Genomic DNA, 14826 nt, shown 5'->3' on the forward strand with positions numbered 1-14826 from the left:
CTCGATGATATGATCGACTAAACATACATACCTATGTCAGAGTGGTTTGAGATTTCAAATGAGGTAATTAAGAGTCGCACCCAATTAATTATATATTGACCAGTTATAATTAAACTATGAACAGTGAAAGTTTGAGTCTAATACAGTCGACTTATATTTGACGTATGTTGACTAAATGTTTAAGGCCGTTAATTGCATAATGACTTTATCAATATTTGATTCATATTAACAGAGATCAAATTGAGGATATCCAGATTTAGATTAATGTTAATCTCTATTATAATAATCACAGTCAATATGATATTAATGTTTATACTAATTATTAGAGATGTGAAATCATAGCTCATTTAATGATTTACACAATTTATGTGTGAGAGGGATTAATATATAAAGTCATAAATATAGTTAAACAATTAATTTATTAATGTCTCAAATAATACTTTGTATTATTTGAGACATCATTGTGAATCGGACATATAAGTCTCTTGAAGCTAACTTCAACACTCTCCAAGTGCGAAGATGACTCCATGCTATTCGATCCATAACTAACATATATATTTCTTAGTCTCTTATTTGTCACCTTGTTGGTAAATAGATTTGTCACTGTAAAGTTACTTCTGAAACTAACCATGTTCGCCCCATGAACAATGACAAGTGTGCCAACAGTTGAAGAGTTTGCAACTGATCACTATCAGATTACAATCTTCCTCTGCGTTTTAGAGGGGCAGCTGCCTTGTAAGATATGGGTATTTGTGATTTTTCAATGAAAATGTAATCAAACTTAGAAGATCAAAAGAAAGCTATCGATGACGAATGCACCACATGACTTCAAAGCTTCCCTAAAACAACTTAAATTGCTAATTAGAATGATCAAGAACTATGCTTGAAGGCTAGCATTAGCTCAGTGATGATTCAATGATACAGTGAAAACATTAATTACAACAAGAATCAACACCCAAATAATTCAGACTTTGTAGAAAAGAGAACACAAAATGCACTTCCTTTTATTTCTTAGCACCAAAAACATAAGAAAATTGCTGATTACAAGAACAAGAATTGTGAGCACTTTCCAAAAATTGCCTTGCTATTAGAACATAAGTGTCCCTTGTCTCAAAATCCAAAAAGTCCCCTATTACATGTATTATTCCTGAATTTATAATCTATTCTAGCATAACTAACTTTTTGGGTTCACAACTACATAAAAAGTTAAGATTTGGACATTGGGAATGCATGTTACAACCAATTCCAACCTTTTACGAAGTTGAAGCACAACATCCTAACTTTGATTGCAATAAGTAACATGTCATTTTCTACCACAATGAAAGACCAAAATGCTGACCTCCTTGAGTTAGCTTTCCATCTTCATCTTCTTCTTCTTTGTTTATCATCACTTAACCACCAAAGCACATGCGTTCTTTAGCAATTTTGGATTCTTTTGACAATTTGTAGTCTTACCAATTCCACTAACCTGTGCTTTTATCACTTCCATATATATTCCTTGTTGCAAACCATCAAATTGTGCATATTAGATTAAACTTTACACCAGCGTGTTGCATTCACAAGAGTTTCCTAAAACTTTATCGATATTATGTGGTTCCATCTATATTCTTTGTGTCTTTGATTGAAGGCTTTGAAGACTACACATGTTTTACACATAGGAGAGGCATTGTGTCAAACATGTCATTGTCATTGTTTGTGCATCAAGGTTGGAATACGGGCATTTTGTCAAATAGCACATTACATAGCCTTTCTCAATGCTTATTCTCTTATCACTACAGTTACTTTAGGGTCCGTTTGGTTCTTAAAAGATGACATGAATTGGCTTTTTCAAAATCCGGATTTGAAAATTTTTGTATTTGTTTCAAAATTGGCAAAATGGAATTAGCATACTGGACTTCCAATTTTGCCTCAAAACCAAGTTTTCCAACTTCCTACTAGCAAGTAGGAATTGAAAATCAAAACCTGGTTATGTTTTTTAAGGAGTGTAAAAACAATAGATTGGACTACTTTTTGAAATTTGCCTTCAACTCCAAGGTTACACATAAAAATGTGTCTTACACACATCTTCCGAGTGAAACAAATGGTACAAGTAAAATCCCAAAAATCGGAATGAAGATTTGCAAAACCTTGATTTGGCTAAACCAAAGTTTGTAGAAATCCTGGTTTTTTAAATTCCACGAACCAAACAGACCCTTAATAGATTGGAGACATCCCCATTCATGACATGAACATATGATCAATTACTTAATGTGTACTTTCGAGTCTGTCATACTTGGGTTCAATACCAATAGGCATACTCTTACCGAGCATCTTTACCTTCTTTCACAATGCAACCATTATCAAATTTTCTCCTCTTAAGCCTCACACGCATTCATTGAGGTGTCATAAGCTTGGAAAGGGAGGCAAGCTCGATTTATAACTTCATGACTTGCATATAACATGAGATCTCTCTTATCTTCACCTACTCGATCTTCAAGATGTGTACGCTCTATGTCACTATGTTCCATATTGAGTTGTGTGGATTTTGTGGGATAGTTTGCAAGTCTGATGGCTTTCCCATACCCGTGCTTTGGCTATGTCATTAATCTATCAAATTACTGCAAAAGTAAGGATGGTTTTAGATTTGCATTCCCAAACACTAGATGATCTTTGAAAGAAGCTTGGCTCTTGCATTCATATACAAAATGAAAGAATCTTTGAATTCATCATGGGCATTCGATTAAACACTTTCCCAGCCAGCATAAACACATATTTATATGATACACTTGCAACCGCTACTTGGTGATTCTTGTGGTTTATTTGCAACAAAATACAGTGGCTATCAACTTGGAAATGATTTCATAAACATACCCCTGCATTTTCTTGAGATCATTATGTCAAAGAGTTATGTGCCTTGCCTACCAACCAATTGACATGCCTAACCTACGGTTGCTGACTGCATGTATCTGAGGAGTTCAGTTAGACACTTCACGTGCCTTGTCTATCTTAACATATCGAGCCTTTGTGGGATTCATCTTTACACCTACCACCTGGACTTGCTTGAGAATATTATGTCAAACAATCACACACTATATTAATACAATACATTTACCATATTGATTTGCAAGAAAATACATGATTTAGCATCTACAATGCTATCGACTGGGGGAGAAGTGCTTCCATGCTGTTTCACTAAACAATTCACATGCTTAGTTCCGCGGTTCTTGATTGCATATATGCATACATGTAAAGGCGTTTCTAACTCTGCTTTGGAAATACTGTAAAACAGTTCACATGCCTTGTCATTCTTAAATCTTTAACTTATTTGGAAACTGCAACATGCCCTTGTCTCGGTGGATTCACATCACCATAGAATATACCATCATCGATGCCATCAAGCTTCACTTCTATGCCACACAGAGAGAATATGTATTTCATTTCTTTGTAATACCTTCCCTTTGGTATGCCCAAACGTCACTGAAATGTAGCATTCGCAGATCCTGAATTACCATGCATTGTTTAGGAAAGCATTTGAGCATCCAAATTTTACAACTACTCCATCAGAGCTTGCCATAGTCCACATTTTTGTCTCTATCAACTACTTCAGTTCATAAGGCATGACAAACACTTAGATGCCTTGACAATAAAACTCCACATATCTTGCCAAGAACTTCTCTATGCACAATCAATTCTTATTAACTAAATAAGAGGTTAATAATAGTCTCCAACATGTGCACTTTGAGTGAAGACACAACCCAACCCCGAACCTCTTTCTACAATTTCAAGTACATAGAGATAGAGGAAGGCTTGAGTATGTAGTGGGATAGTAGTACATAGAGAGAGGTGGTTTGAGTACATAGAGAGAGGTGGTTTTGGTATGGGGAGAATGATTTTTAACATTTCCATTTGTCTCACTCCGGAATTAACCTTCACTAATTGTTTTTTTAGTAAATTATCAAGGTAACAGCTGGCTCTATTTGGGGACAAGGACTGTGCAGGACACTGAATGAGCCCATACTTAAGCAAGAGCAATGCTTTATCACAAGGGCTATAGAGTCACTCGAGAAGGAGATAAATACATGAAAGAGGACTAAGCACACCAAAATTGGGAACACAAGCCAAACAAAAAGGAGGAAAAGGCTCAACAAAAACTCCTAACATATTTACAAGGTAGGGAGACCCTACCTCTAATAGCTCTAGCTCCAAATGATTCATGAGAACCCATTGACTGGCTGGGAAAAGCATATGCCATGGCAACTTAACAAGCAACAACTCCCCATACTTGTGAACTCAAATGTAGGTTTGCTCCTTGGATTCTAAATTTTTTATTCCTAACATGCTTCATTGCTTTGGACAAGGGAATGTATCCAAATAACCATGCCTCATCAAAAATCTCTGACTCTAGGATCAAATCTGCTTCTTGTCGCGCATCATCAATGATTTCATCTTAAAAGAATTGCAAAATTAGATTCTGAAGCTCCCGAATGCAATTTTGGTTATTTTCTCCATCTCGAAAGCCCTCATCTTGGATTTCTTGTGATCGATCATCATAAATGCTTTGGCTTTTTTCTGATACATGTAGGCCTTCTTTTTCATTGTCATGGTCCTCGTTAAAAATCCTGAGCAATGCTTTGTGTTCAAAGGTACATCTTGCTTGTATATGTCTCGCATTAGTCGAGACTCATGATCATGCGAACCTAGCATGAGATGTCCCTCTTCACAATTTGTGGGTGTGGGAGGGTGGGGTTCTCATCTAGTTCATCTTCAGATTTCTCTACTTCTTGATTTGGACATACTTCATGAAACTTTGACCTTTGTGCGAATTGAAGGGAGGCTTCTATAGCACTATCTCCTCCATGTAAATGGTGTAAAATAGCATGATCCTTTTCAATTTGTATAGTACCCTGAGGAGTAAACGCCTCTGTGGATGTATGTACCTTTGTATATGATGAATCATAATCATGATCAACCTAAGAGGGATTACAAAGGGAGTCACCTTCTGAAGCATTAGGACTTTGATCAAGGGGGAAATTCTGAATAGAATTGGGCATTCCCATGAACCTCCTCTAGTTTATCAACACTCGCACTTTCTTGATCACATTCCTTGAGATGGTCTTCAATATCTTTACTCATAGACATAGAATTGATCTCTTCAAAAACTGCCTCATCCTTGATATTGTTGGTGTAGTTTTTATTTCCTAGTAGGTTATTTATTTTTTCCTATATTGCTAGGTTTTTCCTACACTTTTAATAATCTCACTTAAGTTAATAAAGCATGTCTTATTAGGTGAATGGTTGCGAGGTGTCACCTTCCTACATGTGAGCATCCATTAGCTATCTTGGGAAGATACTTTGCTATCTTTAGTCCAATAGATGGTTGCTCCTCATTGGTTGGTGTTGACACCTCCTCCCTCTTCCTAGCCTATATAAGCATGCTACCTGGCTTGTATTTGCATCTATTGCTTTTGCATCCTCTTAATGCTATTTTGCTTCTAACATTTGCATTACTCTCTTGGAGACTAACTCTATGTTGCTATTTTGATTTTGTATCATTTGCATTCATAGTTTAGATATCTATTCTTTGCACTAGTTTTTTGGGTTATTAATTTTTTCAAATTTTAACATGGTATCAGAGTTTTTCTATGTGCAAGCATAGATTTTAGTTTCCTTATTTGAGAGATTTAAGGGGGGCTAATAAATCTTATTGTAAGTTTTTGAAAAACCTAGTATGCTTTTCTCTCGCATCTTCGGATGATCTTGAGAATCAGAAAAGTTTGACAAAAACGTTTTCAATCTCTAGGATTTACACGTGTTTTATGAAATCTGGGTGATTGCAGCATGTTTGGTTATACTGGCAACATTTCTGGTTGTTCCAACGCATCCAAGAGGCTTGAGAAAGTCAGATTTGGATATCATTTCAACGAGATTAGAGATCATCATACAAGTTGCAAAACTGGGGTTTCAATCTCAAATCTGACAACCAACTTGCATATTTGGTGTTTTCAATCAATATTGCAAGTTCCAGCATATCATTTCTTGACTTAGCTAGCTGATTCAATCTTTTCATGACGTCTTTTGGTTGTTGGGGTCATTTTTTGATTGTTGGAGCCGTTTTTGTTGCTAAAGGCATCTGATTTACACTGCAGCTACATCTTTTGTACATCAACAAGAAAAACACATTCTGGATTTTGTTCGCAGCACCAAAAAACAATCTGGGTATCTCTTATTTTTTGAATACAATCTGTATATTTTGCAGAATCGAGCACATAAAGCTACAGCCATACCACTCTCCATTGGTAGTCACAGATTTGAACGCAGTTTTCAAATGCCTTGTTCTTGCTCATACAGACTTCGATTTCGACGATTCTTGTTATGATCTTGGCTATTTTTTTGTGCTCTACCACTAGTGCAGTCGTTTTCTGATTTTCATGCATATATTTTTCAAAAATTGCAGATTCTCAATTGTGACTTTGCACAATTCTCGTTTTGAAAACTTTGAATGATCATAACTTTTTCATACGACCTCGTATTGAGGCAATTCTTTATTTGAAAGTGCATGATTTTTTCGAGTAGATCGCAGTGGTGCTATTTGTTTCCCTGAGTATTGTGCCCAAGTTTCACTTTCAACATATGCTCTTCATGAGGATTTTGTAATGCATTGAAATCAAGACCACTTAGTATTTCTTACTAGTGGTAGTTGTAAATGCACTAAAATAAAGTGTCAAATCATATTCTTTAAAGGAAGTTCTTTGACTGAGTAAAAAGGGGGAGCATTGTCGTGGCTAGGTTCTTTTCTTTTTAGCATTTCTTCTCTCCATTTCTTCATCGTGGATCAAACAAATATGCCCATCCTAAATCCATACAATTACTTTGAGTGAAAATCATGCATGACAATTCACTTAAGAAAAGTTGGATTAAATAGGATAACTATGGGACTTGAAACTAAACCTGATAAAGATGAAGATAAGCCTAAGTGGTTTAAGAAATGTGAGGAGGCATATGGAACATTGTGTTTGTATGTTTCTCCTGACTTGCTATTTCACATTGAGTCTTTGGATACACCAAATGAAATATGGACAAAGCTAAAAACACTATTTGGCACACAAGATTCCATGAGGGGTCATATGTTGGAAAATGAACTAATTAGTTTAAGTCCAGGCAATTTCAACACAATCCAGGATTTCATCACTAAGGCTACAGTTAAAACAATGTGGAATTGAAAAGAAAGATTAACAATTGATTCTTAGTATTCTCTTTAAGCTAAGTTCAAAATATTTTGTGTTTGTCTCTACCTTCTATGCTACTAAGGGTGCACTTGGTACTCAATTCACCATGCCATCTTTAGATGATTTTGCTGTCAATCTCACTCAAGAACAAGACAAGCTAATCTTCATGGGCACTCTTAAGTCCTCTAAGTCACATGCCTTGGCTGCCAACCAAGGCAAAAGAACAAAAAGGACAAAGTAGTAACAACAATAGTAAGGATGAGAAACAAAATAATAGCGAGGAAAAGAAGGATCAAATACCGGTTGCTTCAAAAGCAACTATTGATACCCTATCTTCCAAAGGCGATAAGCCTAAGAAAGAAAAGGTCAAATGTGCCTATTGTAAAAGACCCGATCATGATGAACATAAATGTTTGAAGAAACAAATTGATCACTTGACATACATTTTTGAGAAGAATAATATCAATGTTCCTGAGTCTATCAAACAAACTTCTAATGAAGGGTCTAACAAGGCAAAAGAAAATATTAAGGGGAAAGGAAAGGGCAAGGCCCTTGTTGCAGTTGCTTCCTCACCATCCACTTGGGTTCTTGATTCAGGTGCTTCGCACCACATGGCTTCATTTAAGGAAGAACTTGCATCCTTGGAGCCGTGTATTATGCCTTCTATTTTGATGGGTGATGACACTCCTATTAAGGTGTGTGGGAGAGGGTCTGTTGATGTGGGGGATGGCACATTCCATGATGTTCTTTGTGTACCCTCATTATCAACTAATCTCCTATCAATATACCACATCACTCACACAATTAGGCAAGTGGGTTGAGTTCACTCCTGATTCAGTGGAGATACGTGAGTTGCATAGTGATTCTACAGTTGTAGTTCGGAAAGCAGATCATCAGTCATGACTCTATTTGTTTTCTCACTTTGTTCCTGATCCTCCTTCGACTATTTTGCTCACTCACTCTAATGATGTGAGTAAATTATGGCATGAGCAGTTTGGCCATCTTAACTTTCGCTATTTGCATCAGCTCAACCAGCAAAGCATGGTCAAAGTGTTGCCTTCGGTTCAGTTTTCAAGCAGTGTTTGCCAAGGTTGCATTCTTGGTAAGCATCCTAAGGAAAAGTTTGACAAAAGTAAGGCATGGAGAGCTTCACAGATACTAGAGTTAGTTCATAGAGATTTGGTTGGTCCATTTCAGCATCCTTTCAGTAGGGCCCGATATGTCCTCACATTCATTAATGACTTTTCTCAATATACTTGGGTGTACTTTCTCAAACAAAAGTTAGAGGTAATTGATCATTTTCAGGACTTCAAAATTTTTGTAGAGAAGCAATCCGGGAAAGCCATCAAAGTTTTGCGCATAGACAATAGTGGTGAGTATGTCAACCATCGGTTTGAAAGATTTTGCACTTTAGAGGGGATTGATTTACAACATTCAGTTCCATACAATCCTCAGTAGAACAGAAGAATAGATCCTTGAAGGAAATGGCAAACTGTATGATTCACTCTAGATCTCTTGCACCACAGTATTGGGCAGAGGCCATTAACTGTGCTTGTAATATCCAGAACCGTGTTCCTCACCGAGCCTTGAAGGGAGTTACTCCTTTTGAAGCTTGGAGCGGTCGAAAACCATCAGTAAAGCACTTTTGAGTTTTTGGCTCTCCTGCATGGGCCCACATTCCTACAAAGAAACGTAAGGCCTTGGATCCGCATAGCAGACCTTGCATATTTGTAGGTTATCCTGATGGTGTGAAGGGTTATCGGTTGTTCCACCCTACTACACGAGTTGTTCATTGAGAGGCGTGTTTAGTTTGAGGAGGGATCTTCAAGCTCACTTTGTATCACTTCTCCAACTCCTACTTTGACATTGGAGTCACTTGGAATATATGACAGATCTTCTGATGAGTCAGATTCACCTGAGCAATCTTCTACCTCGACTTCCGATGCAGAGAGTGATTCAAAGAACGACCTCCTTCCTATCCTAGTCATCATTCAAAGGTTAATGATTCCCCTCCAAATTCTCAATCTTCCAGTCCACTTTGGGCTAGACAGACCTTGCAGTCTGCAGGTGCTTGGGTTGGGGATCCATCAAACACCAGGCGGATTCGTTCACAATTCTAGGACACTCCACATGTCTTCATTGCTATTGCCTTAGATCCACAGTCCTTTCATGAAGCTTCTAGTATTCCTGAGTGGGATACAGCTATGGAGGAAGAGTATAGTTCCTTGATGAGGAACTACCCTTGGGATCTTGTCCCTCTTCCTAAGGGAGGAAAACTTGTTCGATGTAAGTGATTGGGTTCGGGATCAATCAGACACCAGGAGGATTCATTCACAATTCTAGGATGCTCCACATGTCTTCATTGCTACTACCTTAGATCCACAGTCCTTTCATGAGGCTTCTGGTATTCTTGAGTGGGATACAATTATGGAGGAAGAGTATAGTTCCTTGATGAGGAACCACACTTGAGATCTTGACCGTCTTCCTAAAGGAAGAAAACTTGTTCGATGTAAGTGGATCTATCAGACAAAATTTGCAGCAGATGGGTCAGTTGACAAACACAAGGCTCGCTTGGTCGCCAAAGGATTCTACCAGGTTCCTGGATTGACTACTCTGAGACTTATGCCCCAGTTGCCCGAATGAATTCCATTCGACTTGTTCTTGCCATTGCTGTAGCTAATCGTTGGGAAGTACATCAGATGGATGTGAAGAGTGCTTTTCTTCACGGTGACCTTTGTGAGGAGATCTGCATGGAGTAGCCATAGGGCTTCCTTTAGGATTCTTCACTTGTGTGCCATCTTTGGAAGTCTCTCTATGGCCTCAAACAGGCTCCTCAGGCTTGGTATGCCAAGATGGACTCCTTCCTTCTATCAGTTGGGTTCACTCGGTGCTATTCTGATACTAATGTCTACATTCTGCAACAGGGTGATTCACTTCTATTTTTGGTTTTGTATGTTGATGACTTGCTGATCATAGGAAGTTCTTCACCCACCATTAAGGCTATCAAAGTTGCCCTTCAAGACACTTTTTTGATGACTAACTTGGGCTTGTTGCATTACTTTCGCGGGATTGAGATCTTTCAGTCTCCTTCCAGGATCACCATCACACAATCCAAGTATGCTCTAGATTTACTCTCAAGGTTTCATATGGTTGACTGTAAGCCTGCTCCGACTCCCTTCCTTTCCGGAGTCAAACTTGAGGCTCAGTATTCTTCTCCACTTGTTGATGGCACTTTGTACCACCAACTTGTTGGGAGTCTCATTTATCTGACTCATAGGAGATCCGACATCTCATATGTTGTAGGCACGGTCTCTTGATTCATGCAGGAGCCTCATGAGCTGCATTGGAAAGCAGCTAGGCGGATCCTTCGCTACATTCAGGTTTCTCGCAGTTGTGGGATTCACTACGTAGTAGGTATTGAGCTTGATTTGGTGGGCTACACAAATTCAGATTGGGCAGGTGATTCTCAGGATCACAAGTCTACTTCAAGTTACAGCTTCTCACTTGGTTCAGGTCCTATTTGTTGGTCGAGCAAAATGCAATCTACTATTGCTCTATCTTCTACTGAGGCTAGGTATCGGGGGGCCATAAATGTCGCCATTGAGGCCATTTGGCTTCAACATCTTCTCGCTGAGTTTGGTATCCAAATTAGATGGCCATCAATCATATTTTGTGACAAGAGTGCCATTTAGAGCTCACGGAATCTCATCCATCATCAACGGACCAAACACATAGAGGTCCACGTGCACTACATCCGGGAGCTCATCCATGGTCACGTCATCGACCTTCGATATTGTCCAACTTCTGAGTAGGTTGTTGATATCTTCACCAAACCCTTCACTGAGAGCAAGTTCCTTCATTTGCAAGCTTTGTTGGGGGTGCGGGATGCTTCATCTTTTGGGGGGGGCTCTTCCTCTCACTCGGAGTCCTGGTTTTTTTTGGGGGTTCTCTTTTCTCTCTTTTGGGAGAATTTTATGTATATGGGTAGCTCATCAGGCTTGACTTGTCGAGACCCATTTCTACATCCACCTAAGCTTCGCTTATGGGGGGGTGTTAGTGTAATTTTTTATTCCCTAGTAGGTTATTTATTTTTCCCTATATTGCTAAGTTTTTACTACACTTTTAATAATCTCGCTTAGGTTGATAAAGCATCTTATTAGGTGAATGGTTGCGAGGTGTCACCTTCCTATATGTGAGCATCCATTAGCCATCTTGGGAAGATACTTTGCTATCTTTAATCCGATAGATGGTTTCTCTTCATTGGTCGGTGTTGCCACCTCCTCCCTCTTCCTAGCCTATATAAGCATGCTACCTGGCTTGTATTTGCATCTCTTGCTTTTGCATCCTCTTAATGCTATTTTGCTTCTAGTATTTGCATTACTCTCTTGGAGACTAACTCTGTGTTGCTATTTTAATTTTGTATCATTTGCATTCATAGTTTAGATATCTATTCTTTGCACTAGATTTCTGGGTTATTAATCTTTTCAAATTCTAATAGATATTAGCATGGTTCTTATCTAGAGATTTATTTTCAATGCTAGGATCTATGATTCAAAGTTGTTTGCAATGAAAAACTCTCTTCAAACTCATTGTGATAAACAAATTCACTAGTCTTTTCTTCATATTTCACAAGGACGTCATTAGAAAGTGATACATTAGAAGAAGACATAGATGAGTTTATAACTTAAATTTTATCAACATGTGTTTCCTCTTCAAACACCAATGATGGATGAATGAGAAGATCTTCTCCACACAAGAAATCATCATCTGGAGCATCAAGACACCAACTTGGAATAATGACCACTTAAGATTCACCTTATGACACTCTCTCTTCTTCATTCTTTTCAAATTGTGTGTGCGAGAATGTATCTAAAGACTTTGATGCCTCTTCACCAACATCCTTGTTTCTAGATTCATGAATGACTTCTATTTCCTTAATATTTTTGCAATGCTTATTACATGGATCAATTCTCTTCCCATTTCACTCACTTTTTCTTGATTAGCTTCTTGGCACGCAACTTCGGATAAATCTCTTTCAATATTCTTCTTGCAAAGTATTCCATCAGCAAGAAAATGATTTTCCCCTTCATCTTATTATTTTTGAAGCAATGAAGGGTTTAATTTAGTATTTTCAAAAACTGAACCTGATTAGGATCACTGGAAATATGATTCTTTTGAGCAACTAGTGCAGGTGTTGAACTACTTTCTTGACCAACAGCATCCAACTTTGATTTACATGAATCATACTTTGGAATAAGTCTTCTTTATGCTCGTAAGGAGAACTTCTTTCTAACAACAATCTTGATTTGTAAGAGAAAAATTCATTATCTTTACCATCATCTTCATCTATCTTTTGCAAAGTTTGAAGCAAAGATGCATGGATCTTTTCTGGATCTAGTTTCTGTCCACCACAGAAACTCTTCAAGAAGCTAGATTGCTTAGGATCAATGAAAACCTGATTTTGCTTTTACACAGGTGCAATAGAGAGAAATTTTTATCATTCTTCATCGCTGATTTAGATGAAACACATTTTTCAGCAAGGCCTTCTTTATCTTTATATGTTGAACCTTTTTCCAAGAAGGACTCTTGATTATGAGAAAGAAAACCCTCTTGATTATGAGAAAGAAAACCATAATCATTTCAATCTTCTTCGATCTTTCACAAAACTTTAAGTGAGGATGAACCACTTTGGGATCTAGCCTCCTTCCGCGATAGAAACCCTTCATGAAATCAACCTCTATGGGTTCAATAGGAGCTTGCCTCTTCTGGCATGCAAAATATTCATCATCATTGTCGCTACCACTATCACTTTCAACTTTTCCTTTGTACCAAAACATGATTCAGAATTGCCACTTTCTGATAGAGTCGCCAACCGTCATTCTAGGGAAGGTACCTTTTATCAACCATGTTACTGATTATTGTTCACTAGATCTTGGATGTGAACTAGGCATGTTTCTTCTTACAATAGCAACTATTCTTTCAAATCCCACAACGTTTTGACTAATAGGAGCTCTTTGCAAGATTTCCCTAAATTCTTCTTCTCCTAGAACTCAATTCACCTAATGATATTGTTGAGCACTTCGTCTACACCTCTAGGCTAGAGTATTCAAATCTGAAATAATGTCTTCTTGTGCGTCCTGGAAACCAAGATTCGGCTGTAGAGTTGGAAACACATTCTCATGCGACAATACCATCTTGCTTCATCACAAGCAACTGATCAATCTTTATGTTCATTTCCCCAACAGAGTCGGAGAAAATCTATTGGTAAATAGATTTGTCACTCTGAAGTTACAACTAAAAATGACCCTATTCACCTTGTGAACAATCACAAGTATGCCAATAGATGGAGAGATCGCAATAGATCACTATCAGATTACAATCTTCCTCTGCATTTGAAAGGGGCAGCTACCTCGTAAGATATGGGTATTCGTGATTTTTCAATGAAAATCTTATCAAACCTAGAAGATCAAAACAAAGCTATTAATGACGAATGCACCACACGACTTCAAAGCTTCCCTAGAACAACTTAAATCGCTAATAAAAACGATCAAGAACTACGCTTGAAGGGTAGCATTAGCTTAGTGATGATTCAATGGTTCACTAACATCTACACCATACCGTGAAAACATTATTTACAACAAGAATCAACACCCAAACAGTTCAAACTTTGTAGAAAAGAGAACACAAAATGCACTTCCTTTTATTTCTTAGCACCAAGAACATAAGAAAATTGCTGATTACAAGAACAAGAATTGTACGCACTTTCCAAATTTTGCCTTGCTATCAGAACATAAGTGTCCCTTGTCTCAAAATCCAAAAAGTCTCCTATTACATGTATCATTCCTGAATTTATAATCTATTCTAGCATAACTAACTTTTCAGGTTCACAACTACATAAAAAGTTAGGATTTGGACATTGGGAATGCATGTTACAATCAATTCCAACCTTTTACGAAGTCGAAGCACAACATCCTAACTTTGGTTACACTAAGTAACACATGTCACTTTCTACCACAATGAAAGACCAAAATGCTGACCTCCTTGAGTTAGCTTTCCATCTTCATCTTCTTCTTCTTTGTTTATCATCACTTCACCACCAAAGCACACGTGTTCTTTAACAATTTTGGATTCTTTTGACAATTTGCAATCTTACCAATTCCACTAACCCGTGGCTTTATCACTTCCATATATAGTCCTCGTTGCAAACCATCAAATTGTGCATATTGGATTAAACTTTACACCCGCCTGGTGCATTCACAAGAGGTTCTTAAAACTTTTATCAATACTTTTCGGCTCCATCATATTCTGTCTTTGATCGAAGGCTTTGAAAACTACACATGTTTTACACATAGGAGAGGCATTGTGTCAAACATGTCATTGTCATTGTTTGTGCATTGACGTTTGAACATGGGCATTTTTTCAAATAGCTCACTGCATTGCCTTTCTCAATGCTTATTCTCTTACAGCCACAGTTCCTTGAATAGATTGGGGACGTCCCCATTCATCGCATGAACATATGATCAATTACTCAATATGTACTTCTAAGTTTGTCATACTTGGGTTCAATACCAATAGGCATACTCTTACCGAGCATCTTTACTTTCTTTCACAATGCAACCAT

General features: G+C 37.7%; 1 protein-coding gene across 2 annotated transcripts in view; it reads right to left on the minus strand.

Annotated features, from left to right (window-relative positions):
• LOC149567641 (uncharacterized) overlaps positions 1–14826 on the minus strand; it is a 68699-nt gene that overhangs the window by 14751 nt on the left and 39122 nt on the right. The gene's annotated exons all lie outside the window — the stretch shown is intronic.

Source organism: Cupressus sempervirens, chromosome 3 (genome assembly GCF_028749045.1).
Source record: "Cupressus sempervirens isolate cs-2001-9-10 chromosome 3, ASM2874904v1, whole genome shotgun sequence".
NCBI classification, from domain to species: Eukaryota; Viridiplantae; Streptophyta; class Pinopsida; order Cupressales; family Cupressaceae; genus Cupressus; species Cupressus sempervirens.